The sequence below is a fragment of the Amblyomma maculatum genome, chromosome 3 (assembly GCF_055883805.1).
Source record: "Amblyomma maculatum isolate TAMU_Amacu chromosome 3, ASM5588380v1, whole genome shotgun sequence".
Lineage (NCBI taxonomy): Eukaryota > Metazoa > Arthropoda > Arachnida > Ixodida > Ixodidae > Amblyomma > Amblyomma maculatum.
Window position 1 is genome coordinate 180,787,163 of NC_139346.1, and position 19,297 is coordinate 180,806,459.

Genomic DNA, 19,297 nt, shown 5'->3' on the forward strand with positions numbered 1-19,297 from the left:
GAGTACGCTGCGGGCTTCGACAACAGGCGGTCACATGCAACGACCCCTTCTTCAGGCGACCCGATGGGGGACGAAGAAGGCGCCGCCGCCATCGACAGCGTGGAGAAGCAAGGTAAAGTGGCCCTCCACCGGCAAAGCGATGACACTTTACCAAAAGATACGCCGTTCACCCGAAATTCGATCCGCCTACCAAATGTCAAAACGATGTTGTAAACTTAAATCGGCTGGCGATCACATATAACAGACTGATATCGCATCTGTTGAACAGCCACTTGCTCTTGATCTGTGTGTCGCCGCCTTCATCAACTTCTATTCGAGCGCGTCAGTCTCCAAGCAAGATCAGGGAGGCAGCTATAGTTGCACGCGCAAGCCAAAATTTGAACGCGTGGCCGCATCCACTTGGAAAGATGTGGCGCCCCACAGTCGCTAATGGCTTTTGGGGGTACTCTAAGTAGCTAGGAGAGAGAAAGCAAAGCCTCTATCCATACCTGTAATCCTGGTACTGATCCGCAACCTTCTACCACTCCACGCATTTTGACAACAAATGCCCATCAATTTAGCTATTCATATTGACTCGCTAAGCCGATAAGCTTAGTTCTGCCATTTTTATCCTAGTCTCAGGTTTTAGAAAACATGTTAAATATTCGTACTAAAGCTGGCGTGCAAAATTTTCGAAACAATAGAAAAATGTTGGCTGACCACTAGTGACTGACCACTTGGTGTTGTCATGACATGACCACTTGGCGTTGTCTCCTTGCATCTGTCTCATGTGTTTTCTGCGGTGTTGTTCCTTGTCATTTAAGAGGAGTCTGGAACCTCCCCGGTTTTGATGTATATGGACTGCATGGATCCGAAGCCACTGAATCCAATGTGCGGTACCACTCTATGTCCGCATTCTGAGCAGACATCCGTCTATGAGGGAAGCTTGCAAGACCATGCTGAGGAAAACACAGGGCAGGTGCAAGGAGACAGCACAGAGTGGTCATGTCGTGCGTTTTCTACGGTACTGTTTGCACGTATTGTGTATCTGGCAGTCACGCTTGAGGCCAGCTTGCGACGGGGATTGTAATGGACGAAATAAAACACACAATATACCTCCAGTTGTACGCCTACCACGATATTCGTATCAAAATTACGACGCAACGGTTCGTCGTACAAAGTTCCGGGTGACTTCATGCGATTTCCCATTCTACATAGCACACATCTGCTAGTCAACTTGAAGGCTATAGCTTGCGACAGGGACTCCACCTGACGACATATAAATTCCTGATGAGACATTCATGCTTTCACTTTCACAGTGCGTAAGAAGTCCTGAGTGGTGTGCGTAACTTTTAACGCGATAGCGTTAAAGGACCCGTTCACCAGAAAATCCGGCGTCGGCGTTGTGTGAGAAGACTCCCGAGCATATGGCTCTGACAAGTGGTAGCTGGCAGCCGACATGGCCGTGCATTGACTGGACGTATGTTTTACCTGACGTTACGTTTGGCAGGAGCTGCTGACTCCCGTCTCTCCTTTCATTTGGGAGGTGATATCAGAATCAGCCTGCTAGTCCGAACCCTGCATTCTGAGTCATATACGTCGCCCTTAAGCCACACAGTCATATAAATACGTCTTGGTTAAACCGGCCGGGGCTTTATATGCGGGTGGTAACCTACGCTATCGAGTCGTGCCCTTAAATTCGGAGCTTAAGTTTCCGTTGTATATATATATTTTATCCTTATTAACCGTTAGAGGCGAAAGACATAAACGTCCCGAACTGGACCGAACGTTGCAATATTGGTCTGAGGGGCGGAGAAACAAGTTTTCACATAAGAGGGAATGGACGGCAGTGGCTGAAAAGGAAACGAAAGTATATAGTTAACGTGACGTGGAAAATCAAAAGCTTTAACAAAAAAATGTGAAGTCCTATTATTGCTTGCTATGCTCAGTCGCGGTCTTTGTTCAGCGGTGTCGACGGAAATATTTTGTCTCGGAACACGACGCCACTGTCAGGCGCCTATAAAAAAAATTACCGAGAAGCCATTTTGTATGAATAGAAGTACACCTAGCAGTTGAGGTCCGTGGCGAATGCTGCAGCGTTTCGCGAAATACGGACACCGAATGAAGAAAATTGACAGGAACGCGGGAGGAGCTCGAGTCCTTAAGCGCAACGGTGAAAGAAATTTTGAAAAATGAAAGTAGAAAAAACCCGTAACCAGACAGCAGAAGTAGCCGAACTGAAAGCGACTATATTTTGCTGGAACAGAATGAAGTAGCTTAAATTTAGGTTTCAAAAGTGCGACAACTGCATGAGTTGAATTCAACCAAACCTGCGCGTTCGGATGTTCCTACAATAGCCGAAAAAATAGAAAAAAGAACAGAGGACGGGTTCAAAGAATAGAACGGTTATGTTTACGCCGGTGAATAGTGTATGGACCGCAGGTAGCACGAGAAAACGTGACGCCGGCGGCTGCGAATGCAAATGGAGGCACCTGTGTGAATCCTGCTGAAGAGCATGTCTTTCCTATTTAACGTCGCGACGCCAGTCGACCGTGTGTTGTGCTCGGCTGCTGTAACACGCCGCCCCATTTTTATTCGCCACTTGCGGAAGATGAACCTTGCGATGTCGTTTTTCAGGTATACATCACGTATTGTGTTTGCGTCACGACTACTTCTGCGTCGAGACATCAATGCTGCAGAGACGTGACTAAAGCGGCGTTATTTTTTGTTGTGCGCGCACTTCATGAAGCCTTCCTGTTTTGAATGAACATTGCAACGGCTATTTCAGCTGTTTTATCTTATCTATAGACGACAAGCGGACCGACATACCCGTCTGAAAAGCAGTAAATCAGCATGTTTGCAAGGCTGCCTTGTGCCAGCACCGTGAGAGGTTTGCGGGTACGTGAGTCTTGGAGAAGCTGAGCTTTGCTTCTGTCCAGGCCTGCGCAATTACAGGTCTGAAGAACAACTGCAGACGGGCACGTTGGCATAAATACTTTTAGTGCATATGAAGCAGTGTAACTATGCGAAAACATGAAAGTGCAGGACCGCGCAAGGATGAGGTTATTGTAAACTACTGGTGAAGTTAGCCTCGCGACGATTCAACCGCCAAAGAAGCTCATGGTACATAATTGTGATCTGACAGATCCACGTCGCCACGCCACGCAGTCGTCTACATACCCATCAGCTCCTGTTGTCACCACTTTCTGTCATCATGACAATTTTAAAGAAATTTTAGATGAAAGCAGGATGCATTCGCCCTATATGATCCGGTTTCACGTTTTCTTAAAATGGGTACACTTATCCTTCACGGGTATCCGATCGCCTTAGTCGAGAAAGATTTCCGTGGCCTCCATGCTGCCGCACAGGGACCCAGCTCGAAACTTTTGTTAAAGTTGCCGAAGAGAAACGAGCCAGCCCGCACGTATGTCATATTTCGTTCAAACTAAAGTGGCATTTCCGTGACGGCGTTGAAGGCACCGTTATCCAGAAAACCCGGCGTCAGCGCTGACGTTATAAGCGCAAATTTTTGTTGGAGGTGCGAATCTTTGCAGTGATTTGCCACTTTTTCACTAATTTGTTTGTATCTTTTTTTTCTGGTCTTTTTTTTTTTTTTCAAATTTTCCCATGTTTTTGCACATTTTGGTCGTCCGTGGTTGTTTTGACGTCAACACACTATAGCGACGTCTTTGGCTATTTTGACGTCTAATTGACCTTTCTGGCTCTAATTGATTAATCAATTACTCGGGATAAAGGAAATTTTGCACACAGACACATATTTCACTCTCTATTTCATACGACCATTCTTTTACTCGTCGATCAATTCAGTTCTCGACAGTGGCGGTGTGAAACCCACCGCGGACGCACAAATCCTGTCCACATTCATGAGCCTTAAAATCACAAGCTTGCCTCTGGCAGGTTGTAGTCGGCAGATGGCATATGGTTGGGCACTGATTGGCTGGCGGGTTGTGTGACGTCATGAGATCCGATTGCATGGCTGAGCCGGTAGGCACTGCTCCTCGCGTAGCTCCTTTGAAATGTCAAATTGAGATAGGAATCGAAGCAAATAAGGTCGATGAATCCCGAGTTAAACACGCTAATATGTAGTCGGCACTCGGCAGGTGGCATATGGTCGAGCACTGATTGGTTGGCGGGTTGTGTGACGTCACGAGATCCGACTGCATGACTGAGATGGTAGGCACTGCTCCTCACGTAGCTCCTTTGAAATGTCCAATTGAGATAGGAATCGAAGCAAACAAGATCGATGGATCCCGAGTTAAACACGCTAATATGTAGTCGGCACTCGGCAGGTGGCATATGGTCGGGCACTGATTGGTTGGCGGGTTGTGTGACGTCACGAGATCCGACTGCATGGCTGAGATGGTAGGCACTGCTCCTCACGTAGCTCCTTTCAAAGGTCAAATTGAGATAGGAATCGAAGCAAACAAGATCGATGGATCCCGAGTTAAACACGCTAATATGTAGTCGGCACTCGGCAGGTGGCATATGGTCGAGCACTGATTGGTTGGCGGGTTGTGTGACGTCACGAGATCCGACTGCATGACTGAGCCGGTAGGCACTGCTCCTCACGTAGCTCCTTTGAAATGTCCAATTGAGATAGGAATCGAAGCAAACAAGATCGATGGATCCCGAGTTAAACACGCTAATATGTAGTCGGCACTCGGCAGGTGGCATATGGTCGGGCACTGATTGGTTGGCGGGTTGTGTCACGTCACGAGATCCGACTGCATGGCTGAGATGGTATACAGGCACTGCTCCTCACGTAGCTCCTTTCAAAGGTCAAATTGAGATAGGAGTCGAAGCAAACAAGATCGATGGATCCCGAGTTAAACACGCTAATCTTTGGCCACGCAGGCACGTTCGTACGACTTGTCACAAGAGGGGATTTGTATCTATGGTAGGCGGGATTTCGCATAAATGGGTAGCTTAGTGGCAGTATATATGCTAATAATTATGTGCGAGTTAACTGATGAACAGATTAGGGGTCAGAGATTAAACTAGTAGAAAAGTGTGTGTACACAAACGAGGATCCGCATGGGAAGTCGACAGATAGCAACCCCTAACGCTGTCCAGTCACAACCTTAAATATAATTGGTGCATTTTTAATTATTTTTAAACTGTGAAACTGATAGTCTTCACGTGTTTTGGTAAGCATTTAGTTTTGGTGTTGTTTCGTAAGTTTGCTCGCAATTAACTTGCGTCTACATTATACCATTTCACTTTCTCTAACCATGAACCACACAAGATTTATGAAAAACTTGTTCCACTAAGGCAGGTAGGGTTTAACATGAATTGACATGAATAAGAGAAGAAGTTGAGTAGGGGGGCGCCAATCGAATGAAACGTGCCTGTGGCACATTAATTAATTTGAGCGAAACGCGCAGCATTTGTAAGCTACTATAGCACCCATTCGTGACAAAATGCACTTAATCTTAACGTCGCGGAGATTGCATCCATTTCTTCCCGGCGGATTGCCCCGGGCCACCTTAATTTATCTCCTTGAAGATAAATGGGCAAGCCATGGAATGCTCAGCAGAGGCCTGCCTTATATATATCACCACGCGAGGCTGAACTATGTATAAATCAATAAGCAGAAATTCCTATTTCAAAACCTCCGAATTCCTGATGAACACTCATTTCACCCTCACACTCACGTGATACTTCACTGGGGCCCTTATTTGGTTTATGTACGGTCTTCTTGTCGAACAAACATTGAACTTCGTTTATGAGCGCTTGGTGTAGCTACAGATTAGGTGGGACGCTCGAAATCGCCCATCAGTTGTGTTCGTCACAGAGCTACATTTTCTGTCGATAAAATCTAATTAAAAGAATCGAAATTATTTCTTGCACTACTCCAATAGTGAAGCCAGACTTCACGATTCAGTGCGGCACTTAATAGGTCGCTCCGATGAAACAACCCCGAGCGCCTTCTGCATCGTTGTTCGCGAGCCTATTGAGCTCTGCATTCCATTATTTGTACACAAATAGGAAAAAAAAAGATAATAATAAAATAGGCCACAAGCATAGATAATAACCAGCTCCGCTGCCCCAGCTGCGGAGCTGGTTACGACGGACAACGGCGATTGCGACGCCGACGGCGACGACGACGCGAAACCCAGGAACGGGCGCCAAATAGCTTAATACTGAAACGATGCCGTTCGAGACATTTTTTGGAAAGCGAAGGCTTCTTTTTTTTTTTTTTTACCGTGGTGAACTAGCTCTAATTACGCAAACTACATCAAAATATGCTTTTCTTTGTGAATGTGTGAATTCTCGTTACTGTACATGTTACCTTGCAGTTCGGTGTGGGCGCCCGCATTCATGAATTATCTTTGCAGTGTGTACCATGTGTGGTCACGTCTTGCACTTGAGCTCTGAAGCGTGCCTTTCATAATTGGTTCACAGGAATGGAAAGGCGCAGTATCTGTCCCACTTGTTTCTGTGGGCACCTGAATCGCGCTGTAAGGGAACGAAGGAAGGTGGGAGTGAAAGTGGAGCTGGTTACGAGGGACAATGCCGACGACGACGCGAAAGCCAGGAACGGGCGCCAAAGTGCTGTGCTCTAAAATAATATAGTCCGTTTTAGCGGATGTGCATATATATATGACCACAGACATCCTATGTAACTAAGTCATTGTGCTATATTGTCAGCAAAATATTTTAAAGATGCCAATGTGCGAAAAAAAGAAAAATTCTGAACAGTCACGTAATCAATTCCCCTGAAATGTGTCAAAGAATGAAGGCACGGGCATGCTGCATTCGCTTGTAACAATAACATGCGATTGATGCGATCGTAGCGCGCCACAGAGCTGCTAAAGCTTTCTTTTTTTTTTTTTTTTCAAGATGAATCCCGCAATCTTTTTCGGTCGCAAGCACATTTTGTTAGATCACCTGTTTGAGCCTCACTCAGTCGCTTAACAAGCACGGTATATCTAGAACATCCCTTTCAGATACGCACATCAGTAAACTGGGTTACACTTTAGGTGTCCATCATCTGCACTTATAATATATATGTGCACGTATATAACATGCGAATCCACGGATTCACGTACATCGCGCATGCTCGTTGCTTATACTAGCAGTACTAGTAACGTTTCCGTGATTTCTCTGTCACTCCATTTAAGCACGCTACGCGGCCTCCGCGAAACATGGTGCTCAAGACCAGCGAAGGCAACAAAACGGCCTCTTATAACAGTCCGTTCATAAAATATGAACTCGTGCCCAGTGGTCGCTGTATGCAGCCCTCCTTGGCCACCGCGGTCATGCCATTCGGCCTTAATCCATGCCAGCGCGCTCGGGTCGAGCCGCGGCCGCAGGTTGATGCTGAAGGCACGTAGCCACCTCCTTCCCCTCTGTGCGCCAACCACTTTACCGTTTTCGGTGCATTCCGTGTTCAGAGTTCCCTCAGTCCGCTTTACAGCTGTCTCATGAAGAATTCAGCAGCGAGGACAAATTGCCTTCGGCGAACACAAAGGCTGCTTGTCCTTTTCTCCCCACCAGGGGTGGAGAGGGGAAGGCAGGTCACTACGTTAAAGCCTATGCGACCGCCCGAAAATGACTTTGGAGCCGGAGTTCCCGCCAACTTTAACCCCAACGAACAACGTACCGTGCGCTGTTGTGAAGCTGGCGTTCCTCCAGTGTTTTGGAGAACTCGCCAAGCGCTGCAAATGTATGCTTTCGCGTAATAGTGCTACGTGCGACCGTCGTTCCTGAATACTTTCTGTTGCCCTTGCGCTATTCGCTGGTCCTCGCTGAAGTAAAATAAATGCTCTGTACAGAGCTGTACATGCGGCTGTTGCAAACGCTACGGCGTGGTATGCACGTTCAAACATGTGGAACTGCTTTGTTATACTGTTATTAAGTTCTACTACTAATCTACAAGCTGACCAGGTGGAGCGCTTTCTTCTGTCATAAATAACCGCATGTACCGGGTCTCGTCGCTTTGCTGAAATATATACAGTCATTATGGCACTGCTGTCTCCACCTCTCTGAAAGGATAAAATAATTCTTTTATGGCGGGCCTCCGACAAAAAGAAGAAACGCACAGTTTCTAATCGCACCAATAAATATCGGAAGTACCCTAGCGAATAAACAATATGAGCCACACTAACCTCACAGATTTCTCATACTAATATAACTCATACAAGTCTCATACAATCTCATATATTTTTCATACGGTGAACGATATTTTTATGAGAATATATGAGATTTATACGAGTTTTGTATCAGTTTAGTATGAGAAATCTGTATGAGGCTATTGTGACTCATAAGGTTTTTTTCGCTAGGGTAGATTGCATATAGATGCTGTTTTCCATGGTGCGAGAATGTTGCACGTGTTAGAAATGGAAAAGTTTAGTCCTTCGACTCCTGGGCCTTCCCTGTATTCGTAATGGAATGTGGACACAATACGAAAAATAGAGGAGGCAATGACAATACCACCAACGACGGATCCCTTATAATCGTCGAGCCCGGTGTGGCCTAGCTTTCATCGCCATACAAAGTGTTTTCGTCCATCGCTTGGGGATTATTTTTCTAACACTTCGCACCAGAAGAAGTCACAAAGTAAATCGTTTTTTTGGTGCCAGCCGCGTACGAACCTAGGAAACTGTAATTTAATAACGGCGGCACATTTAAATAATTCTGCTAGCCGCAATGTCCCGTGTAAAGAGAAAGGAATAAGAATTAAAGTATTCGTTAGTTGTCGGTGGCGTTTTATTAACTTCCATCAACTCGCAAGTCAGTCCGAACGCACCAGCACTTGCAGGTGCAAGCCGAATGTCATAAAACGGTTGGAGGTTTGAAGCAAAAACGAATTATTATTGCTGTGCATTACATTTGTTACAACATAACATTCTCTTGCATTGGCAAAGGGCTGTCGTAATTAGGTGACTACGAGTTCCCTTTCTCTGACTAGCTGGGAAGGGTAGTTTAACCAGACCCTCCGTCGACTGAACTCTATAGACGTCGTTTGAGGCCTGAGAGGCACGTTGTTTATTGCCTCCGCTGCGCCAGTGGTTCACCCCATGGAATGTTCACACCGGCCGCGTCCCCCACTCCTACTCTATTGATGAAACGATGACCGCGAAAGCGTTCCGGTGCGCGACTTCTTGCCCGCCGTCGGAGAACGGGAATGTGCTACATGTCACGTGCCTTGTGGGTAGGAGAGGGGTAGCAGTTGGTCAAACCGGAGGCTGCCGTCGGCCGCACGAGCTGTTTTGGTTGCCGTGCCGTCCGAAGGCGCTAACATCTTTGCGGAGTGCGTTATCTCATTGCTATGGGAAAGAGAGGAAGTACAGAGACTAAAGCCGCCATCTGCGTTCCCAGCAATATATATACGCGCAGATGCAGTGCCTTCTACCACTCCGTATACCCTTCAGCGACAAATGCCAAACAGCTCACGCTCATTAATAGGCCAAGCCTTGTAGAAAGACCAAATTGCAACGTACCATAGTCTCAAGAAAGGTAGAAGTGACTTTCCGCCGAACGATGTTACGGAAGCTCCATGTACTTCAGGCTCGGTGCGTGCCCATGGCAACAAGGCGCTACGAAGCATTAATCGATTTCATATGTTAATGCAGTCTACGCATAAGGCATGTATTATATTGCAAGTGATTTTTTTTGTATCTCTTATAATCATATTACAGCAGCCTCGTGTGCGTATACCGTTGCTGTCACTCTTGTTTCCCGCAGCAGCCTGAAAATTCCAGCGATTTGTGAAAAGCGGCAAAAATTCGGCTCTTAAAATTTCTTGAAACTCCGTAAAAGTTCCCTTCCCGGCCAATTTAACACAAGTTTCTAGAATCTAACGTCAGTGCATTCCAGCCAGCTGAATTTCTGCATCCCATATCGCATTTCGTGCTTTAATTGATCTCACAATAACCTAGAGTGCAGGCCCGCCGGGGTGGCGCAGTGGTTACGGCGCTCGATTACTGTTCCCAAGGACGCGGGATTGAATCCCGGCCTCGGTGGCCGCTTTTTAATGGAGGCGAAAAGCAAGGTGCCCGTGTGCTGTGCGATGGCAGTGCACGTTAAAGAACCCCAGGTGGTCGAAATTTCCGGAGTCCTCCACTACGGCGTCTCCCATAGCCTGAGTCGCTTTGGGACGTTAAGCCCCACAAACCAACCAACCTAGAGTGCAGAGCCTAATGAGATTTCATGTATAATATTCAGATGCTGGAGCTCATATATGTGTTATTCTTGCGACCCTGGTCATTCTCTACTAAATCAAGTAACTCATTCGGACTATTATGATCCACTAATAACGTAATTAAAACGGAGGCTGCTAATAAAATGGACCAGGCAGGCAGTTCCTTACAATCGTGTTCGAATTTTGTATTCATCCTTTCTTTGATTTCCATGCTCATTACGCGGGGAGATCGGAAACTTCCATCCTTATTTTGTCTTTTTGCCGGCGTGGTTGCATGTATGCTGTTCGAAGGATAAGTTCTCGAGGCGCGCGGTTTTCAATAGTGTGACGATGTCGACGTGTTCCTATGTATAGTCCCCGCGGGGCGGCCTTTCATTAAAGATGTATAACTCTAATTGGAGGAGCAATTAGGGCCACTAACTATCGGCGCTAGCGCGCCGAGCGACGCTTGCTCGTGGCATCCCCGTTAGCCAGTTGCTTATTTTGCTTTCAAAGCCATCGTTTGCGTTTATTCACTTGCCGTATCAACAGCCCGGCTTCCTTCGTCTTCTGTTTCTCCTTTACGGCAGTTCAGTCTAGACACTCCTCGGCTCAGCGAGGAACTGCTTAAAGCAGTTCTAAGCAGTCTGAAGTGGTCGCGTTGCAGTACAAACAGTCCTAAGCGCTAATTATGCGAATGTCGATTTTTTGTACTGAAATGACATTTCCTGCAGTCGCGAGGCAAAGCGCGCGGTTTTGATCGAGATTTTAACTTGCAAAGCTATTAAATCGTGACCTTTAAGTGTCCGCCTATGAAGCACGCAATAGTTAATGTTACATGATTCAATAGGAAGTTCAAGATGCGCCAGCTTTTGTTTAAGACTACGCACCACTATTTAGCAGCGAGATATAATGGATAGCAGAGATTCCTGGTAAATTATGATGACTCGACCACCAGCCTTAACTCACTCTTCAAAAACTTGCCAAACGCTAAACACAGAGAATAGACTAGCGTCTTAGGGAGATAATTAGCTCGTTCGAAAAAGCAAAATTAGCGCAGAAAACTTAAATATGTTACTTTTCTCTTCGACATAACATGAAATACGTTTGGTTTCTCTTGTAGAGAATCGAAAATGAATAACAGTTCTAAAACACACGAAAAACTACTCACTCTCCCGAAACGTATACCCTTTCTCAAGATAATTTTGCTTTTGCTTGGTTTGGAGGGGGGGAGGGGGGGGGGGTGAAAAAGCTCTTCTGATCAGCACTACGATATCGTTATTTGTATTCCCCTGGAAAAAAGGCCAAAATGTTGATCTGTGGTAGACTTGCAAAGATGTTACCCTTCAGTGTATCCATATGGGGATCTTGTTGCCACCACCTCCGGAGTAGAGTGCACTTCCCGCTCCCTGCTTTCATCTCCGCACTTCAGTATCTCCTACCAAATTCAAATTTATGCGCCTCCGAAAAGCCATCATTTATCTGCGAAAGCTCTCTTGCGTGGACGCCAGCCGTCTTTCAACGGATCGGCTAAAATTGGAAGCAGCATCCCTCGCCTACCGCTCTTTTAGCGCCAGTCTAGCATCTTCGTGGCGACAGAAATTCCCTCACGAGGATGGATTCGGGCCCGGCGTTTTCTCTGACCTGCGACAGAGGGCGCCGCCTACTTCAGCAGCGCCTTGATCACATGACGCAAGAAAGAGGGCAAGAGAAAGAAAGGTGGAGGTAAGAAGAGAGCGAGAAGAGAGAGAAAGAAAGTGGCGAACGGTTCGGGCGCGTTCGCGCGCGCGTAGCGGTCGCTGCAACAGCCGCGCTGGCCGCGCCGACGGTAGCACCGCGAGCGGCGTGATCATCCCCGCCCCGGAGGCCGGTAGGAACGTATGTTAGCTCTTCCCTCGACGACCGCTTCGCCGAAACTCGCCGATGCGTTGAGTTCTCGCAAAACGGTCGACCGTCCTCCACAGTCGACACGTGCGGCGGCAGCGACACTACTGTCTTGAAAAGAGCGGGGTTTAAACGTCTGGCCAATTCGTCGGCCTGTCTCCAGGACCCGCCGTATTCCAACCCTGTGGAGCGAGCTTCTGTGTCGAAAGAGCTTGCCTTTCCAGCGAAAGAAATTTTGTGCGTGAGTGAGTGTCCTTGTGAAAGAAGAGTGCGAGATTATAATCGTCGTGCGGCGTGCCGAAGCGACGTGAAAAAAGAAAAAAAAAAAAGAAAGAAAGAACGAAAGTAATAAGGCCACGTTCGTCGGAAGGAAGTCGGCTTCGCCCCATGGATTTGCCTCGCGCAGCAGACGATTTTTGATCGTGAGCCGCCTGCGATGAAAAGGCAACGGCTGCAGCTGTCGTCGTCTGCTTCTCCTCCGCCTCGCCGCCGCTACTCGTAAGTCACAACACCTGCTGGTTACCTACCCCTCATCTGTCGTCGCGCGAAATTGCGGTATCCTTTCGGGCCTTTTCAGGGCTCTCATTTATCCGGGGTTTTCGTATCGCGAAAAAATATGTTCTGCGCCCGAAGCCGGGGCGCTGTAGGGCGCCTCGTTTTCTTGGGTGCTGGTTTCGTCGAGAGAGAAGGGGACACCGAAGTGCCTTGCCTGCCTCTGTGGCTATAGTGATGCTGGTGGTGGTATTGATTTCCGGCACTTGGTCTTTTCTACCTCGTACCTGGCAGAGCGCCTTCAATCACGCCAGCCGAGGTGTGGCAGAGGGTGGATGGGGGAGTCCAAAACTCGGTCACCTGGTCGCGGAGACGTGGATCCCCTCCGCACTAGCGATAAGAAACCGCCCCCGTCTCCTCTTCCTCGCGTTTCCTAGCTGCGGTTTCGGTGGAGGTGTGGTTCGAGGAAGAACCATTCCTTACCGCTGGCGGAGCACCACAATTTTCTCGGTATATATTCCTTTTACTTTCTGTGTCCCCCACTCGCTTTGCGAGCACATATTTGATGGGTTTTGTGTATATGGTATATATAAGAGGTCTGAGTCAATAAACCTTACACCGAATAGTCGAGTTTCTCGTGACGTTCGTGAGTAGGTAAATAAACGGTCGATTGAAAGCGCCACAGAATACTCTATGTCGGGGGCGGCCAGGTATGCATATGCGAAGAGTAATAAACAATGAAAGACGTAGCCATTTTTTTTTTCTCATTTCACCAGGATGGTTGGTAGTCAGCTTTAAAGCACTGACGCAGCAATTGTTCATTGTACAGCCTCGTCCACTTCTAGCTAGAACACGGTCACTGCTTTCAAGGTGTCATTGCATCCGACCCGGCCACGCAGTAATCTAAAGTGGCTGGCCATGTGAAGCAGCACATCCGTGTCTCTGTGTGCTTGCATCGCTTTGCATCGATATCTGCCTGCGTCAGATACAATGTTGCTTTAAAAGCAGTGACCGTGTTCTAGCTAGAAGTGGACGACCCTGTACCTATAGGGTGTTGCTTCATTCGTGTAGCAAGCACCTTGAAGTTTGCCTTTAGTGACATAGCTGCAGTCCGGAGCAACTCAGTTAATCAGAAGAAAAAAAAATAGGTGGGAGGGGGAAAGGGGTACAGAAAGTCGCGAGCCACACTTATACCACAGAGAGCGGCAGTTTGGCTTCCCCTGCTTTGTGTTATGTGTATATTGAAGTAACACAAGCAGCTCTTTGCAACACCTCTATGTTTCGGTGGCACCAGTCGGAGTCCGCTTTTTCTCAACAGTGGCAACTATTGCGAAAACGCCGACGCACAAATTTCTTGTTAAAAATTACTTGCCCTTTTCTACCGTACACCGAACTTCGCCAACATACACTGATCTATATATATATATATAGAGAGATCACAAATTTAGATAACGCGACGGTCCCAGTAATACCAAGAAAGTGAAAAATTAAACAGCCTTCGCCGTATCTCACTTGGTGTAGCGTTGGACGCGAAATTCAGAGGTATGGGTTGAGATCCCCTCGGCGCCATGTGGTCTGATTTTCTTCTGTTCATGCTGACCAAACAACTGAAAAACTAGTCCCACTATGCTTTCCTTGGTGCCAGTGTCTGCTAATTTGCTTCACACATATATTATTAGGACACTCATCCGAAACAGCAAAACCGTCAGCGACATTTCTTTAGTGTCCACCATGAAATCTGGTCCGGAAACTTTGCTAATATGTCGTTGTTCTCTTTCACCTAGCATCAATCTATTCAATATTCATAGTACTCCTACAGGTTCATAATGACCTCATTCTGAATATGTATTATTAATTAAATTTGTGCATAAAGCATTCAGTAACATGAAGGAAATTATGTATGAATGTTATTTCTAAAAGAAAACGCTATTGATCATTACGAGAAAATTCTACGTAGATTTGTCGTCATATAAAGAGGTGAAGTAAAACTTCAGGGTGAGGCGCATATTAAAGTACACACCAAACCGCTTGGAAGTTGCATGAGGTGAAAACATAATATGTGCTCGATATAGTATGGCAAATAAAAAGAAATGTCAGCTTCTTTATGAACTCGGGAACTCGTTTTCACACCATGGGCAGATTTTTCTCGAATCACATTTTATCCAGCTTTGAACAGCTGGCACGTTTCCGCTATAGACTTCGCAGGATGCTTGTCACGTTCCATCTGCAACATACATGGATATGGGCATTTCGGTCACATTCACAAAAGCATCTTCGAACGTTTGAGCACTGAATGTGCATGAGCAATAAATTCAACATGTGGTAGTTACTCTCGTCGAAGAACCGTACGTTTGCACTACACGCTTGAGACGTGAACGCTTTCCTGTTTAAGGCTTAGTTGTACCAAACTTGCACTTGCAGCTACACTTGTCCCCGTTAAGATCTGAGATGTATCTGCCCGTTACACCGTTTTCTTTTTGTTTTACGTCAACAACTGCTTCCCTTGCTTTGCGCAGGAACTTCTCATCCTCAGGGAGCCTAATTTCATCTACGCCAGGAACCTGTAGCTCCTCCAAGACACTATCATGATCTCATATCGAGTGAATTTAACGCCTTCAAAGGATGCCGCCGTTCCACTCTTTTTAAACTTAGCCTAATTTCATCTACGCCAGGAACCTGCAGCTCCTCCAAGACACTATCATGATCTCATATCGAGTGAATTTAACGCCTTCAAAGGATGCCGCCGTTCCACTCTTTTTAAACTTCTTACTTCGGTGTTTGTTCGTTAATCACATCGTTCACATATAATAAGCAAGAGATCGGCTCATTCAGAATAGAGTGCGTTAATTATCAACGCTGTGCTCACAGGTATTAATGTCAAGGAAATGTGTTTTAGCATGCTCGCCCGACATTGACGCACCAGAAATAAGCCACCTGCTCTACACGCTGGCTCTGTCGATATAAGATATATCTTATATCTTACACAGGTAGAAGTACACAGGTAGGAGCTGACCGAGAGAAAAGTGAGACGACGATTCACACTCGCGCACGAGTCGAGATGACGAAGGGGAATTCCAGGTAGCGAGGGCGCTCGCATCGCAAACTGCTAGAGGTGTCCTATAGAAAATCAGACAGATGGGCTTCCTGTACCTATGGCTCTGCTCTTTTCTATTCGGCATCTCACCTCTATCAGGTTGCCGCAAGTTTATTTTTCGTCGATAAAACGCGCTGTGCATGCATTTGCCAAAAGCTAGCCGCAGCTGCAGGGGCTGCACAACTTTCGTCCCTACTCGGTCGGGTCTTGGGGGCATAGACACTATTAGTAAAAAAAAATAATAATAATAATAACAACGGGCGATCTCATTCGTTGCGCAACGGCGGTATTACTTATGCCTCAGTGAGTCGGAAAATGGAGACCCCCCGAGCATTCCTTCACTGCCAGCCTTCAACGACAGTTAACTTCTTCGGCGTTTTCTCTTTTTCCGTTTTGGTAACGGTATACATATGTCGTCACGAGTAAGGCGAGTCGGTACGGCAAGGCGAAGTAGAAGGAACAATTTACTAAGAACAGACGACGAGTATTCTAGAGCGCTACACACCGCTCTACACGCACGCGTAGCCGTGGCGCCTTCCACTTTTTGTTTAGCGACCTTCAGTACGGCGTTACGTCTTTCATCGCACGTGGCACGTGTACCCTGGATGCCTGCACACGAAGTGTGAGCTTTATTAATTTTTTTGTATTTGACTAAGAATATGTGGCTCATTAGTTGATTACGTAAAGGCATTTGACTCAGTAGAAACCGCGAGTTATGCAGGCATTGCGAAATCAGGTTGTAGACGAGCCGTATGGGAAAGTCATAGTTATGCACAAAGAAAGTAACAAAATTTCCATAAAGAAAGGTGTTAGGCAAGGAGACACGATATCCCCAGTACTGTTCACAGCTTGCTTAGAGAAAATATTCAGAGACTTGGAACGGGAGCAGTTAGGGACAAGGTTTGATGGAGAATACCTGAGTAATCTGCGATTCGCTGATGACATTGCCTCGTTAAGTAACTCAGGGGATGAACTGAGAAGAATGATTATGCCCTAGACAGGAAAAGCAAAAGATAGGCTTGAAAATCAATATGCAGAAGACTAAGGTAATGTTCAACAGCCTCGGGAAGGAACAGCAGTTTATGTTAGGTAGCGAAGCATTTGAAGGAGTAAGCGGATATGTCTACTCAGGACAGGTAGTAACCGCAGATCCGGACCATGAAAAGGAAATAACAAGAAGAATAAGATTGGGATTGAGCGTATTTGACAAGTATTCACAGATTATGACTAGCAGCTTAGCGGTATCACTCAAGAGGAAAGTATACATCAGTTGCATCTTACCTGTACTCACCTATGGGGCTGAAACGTGGAGGCTAAACAAGAGAGTTCTAGTTAAGTTGAGGACAACGCAGAGGGTTATGGAACCAGAAATGATAGGTGTAGCGTTAAGAGACAGGAAGCGTGCAGAGTGGGTCAGAGAAATAACTCGAGTTAATAGCGTAGTGGAAATCAAGAAGAGAAACGGGTATGGGCAGGGCATAATGTGCGAAGAGAGGATAAATAACCGATGGTTGCTTAAGGTAACAAGTTTGATTGCAAGGGAAGGAAAGCGTAGCAGGGGGCGGATGAGGTTAAGAAGTTCGTAAGGTTCAAGTGGATGCAGCTAGCACAAGACCGGGTTAATGGGAGGAATATAGTGAAGTCTTCGCCCTGCAGTGGGTATAGTCAGGCTGATGATGGTGATGATGATGTGACCGCAGCTTCGAACCGTACACACTACGCAATACGCGTTTCTTCTCATTTCTCTTTCACTCTTTCTATCACTCCTTCCATTTTATGGTAGCCATTCAGGCATTATGCTTAGTAAACAGCACTCCTGTTCTCTTAATTATTCAGTCTGTCCTATAGCTATATGCGTGAGGGTTTGAACTTAACATCGATTGTTAATGGCAAACTTGGTTTCAAATATAGGCGTACATAACTCTCGCCCTGTCATGCAGAGCCTTCTATTGTTAATAAGGCAGTCATTGAGCCATTCTCATTACCAGCTCGCCGCGGTAGCTCAGTGGTTTTCCTGCTCGACTACAGAGCCGGTTGAACCGGGTTCAGCCCCGGCCACGGCCGCAGAGTTTTATTACAGGCGAAACGCAAGGCGCACGTGTACAGCGCGATGTCAGTGCACGTTGAAGAATATATAGGTTGTCGGAATAAAGCGAAGCCTTCCACTACGGCGTTCGTCAAACCCCATAACCCAAACGAAACAAAATCAAACTAAACCATTCTTTACCGTCATCATCATCGTAAATGTTGCCGTCTTGACTGCATTCTTAATGATCACCATTAGCACTGCATGGAATTCAAAGTGACGTTGCATGAGGTTGTGCATTACGACATAACTATAGCGACAGCACGGCGCCTGCGATATAGGCTCAATGAAATGCAATTCCCTCAGCCCCGATCCGTACAGGATCAAGCCAATCCAATCATAGGTTCTTACCAATCATAGGATCTTACCACCATCATGGCAGCGTACACGTTATGCTGTCAAAAATTGCGTAGTGAGGGCTTGCATTTCCTAATGGCTCTTGAGCATACTTCTTTCACTCTGCGACAGCCGCAGAGCTGAAAAAAAAAAATCTCTTAAAAAACAAACAAACAAACAAGGCAAACAAGGTTGGCACGGATGCTTCTGCAGCTGGCAGGCCACTTGGCCTGCTGACTGCGTCTTCCCTACTAAACTTGTGCCTGTTGAGATTTTGTGACTAATTTTCTAGATCGGCAGCGTGCTATCTAGTGCCAACATCAGTACTATACGCCCGTCCTGTATATATAAAAGACATAAAGCGTTTCATGATAGCCATTGCTTCGTGATCAACGTTTCTCCATTTTGTGTTTGACATGATCTGTCCCAAGCAGGTGACTTTTTTTCAAACCATTGATGACGGCTTCTAAAGAGCTTTAGCATAGCGTTATGCACTTGAACCGGTCTCCTCGAGGCTTAGGATCAAGCGGGGTGCATCACGCTATGCTAAAACTCCCTAATGATATCGACCCGCCAAATAAAAGCACATGAAATGAGTTTCTCAAATCCTCCTGCTGTGTCACTCATTAACTACCTCGGCAGCTTGACTTACTTTAGACATCCTGTCTCCACTGTCACAATAGTGTCGCACTCTTCTGGGAGATTTACATTGGCTTAGCGTTACGCGAAGTGCAGCTCAGGAAAAAGAGAAAGAGAGAAAAAGAAGAAATGAAAGTTCCCTTTACAAGGAACTGGTAACAAGAAATGCGAGACTATGAGGGATTCTGGAAGGAATGGATGCGGCGTTTTTTATTAGAAGCAAGGAGAAAGCCACAAAACATATGAAAGCGAGGTCAGGAGAATTTCCATATAACTGCGACGCGCTCCCTCTTTCACCTCGCTCTAAGTTCATTTTCTTCCTCTTTTTTTTTTTTTTTCAACCTTGGTGGCCGAAAACTGTGAAGGCGGAAGTGCCTGAAACGGAAGGAAGTCAATTTTTATGCCGCGTGGGTGGCGCCATCTGAATTACGGCATGGCTAAAAGGCGCAGACCAAGACACATATTCTATGCTGAACGTTAAACTTCGTGAGACAGAAAATTACGTGTACATGTACCCAGTCTTTGTTGTGAGACTGCACAATATGTATTCTCTCTCTCTCTCTCTCTCTTTTTCTTTCACCACTTCCTTCGAAACAGCTATACGTGAGGCTATGTTTCGTATAACACATCGTCTGTAAGT

At 46.3% G+C, this 19,297-nt stretch overlaps 1 protein-coding gene across 5 annotated transcripts in view; it reads left to right on the plus strand.

Moving 5' to 3' along the window:
* Liprin-gamma (liprin protein kazrin) overlaps window positions 1-19,297 on the plus strand; it is a 171,883-nt gene that overhangs the window by 13,372 nt on the left and 139,214 nt on the right. Inside the window, exon 1 of one of the 5 annotated variants that reach the window (XM_084598835.1) lies at window positions 11,891-12,508. The exons of the other annotated variants lie outside the window; for them this stretch is intronic. The gene's annotated coding sequence lies outside the window, so the exon portion shown is untranslated. Of the gene's footprint in view, window positions 1-11,890; window positions 12,509-19,297 lie in introns of those variants that run through there. 5 annotated transcript variants of the gene reach the window in all.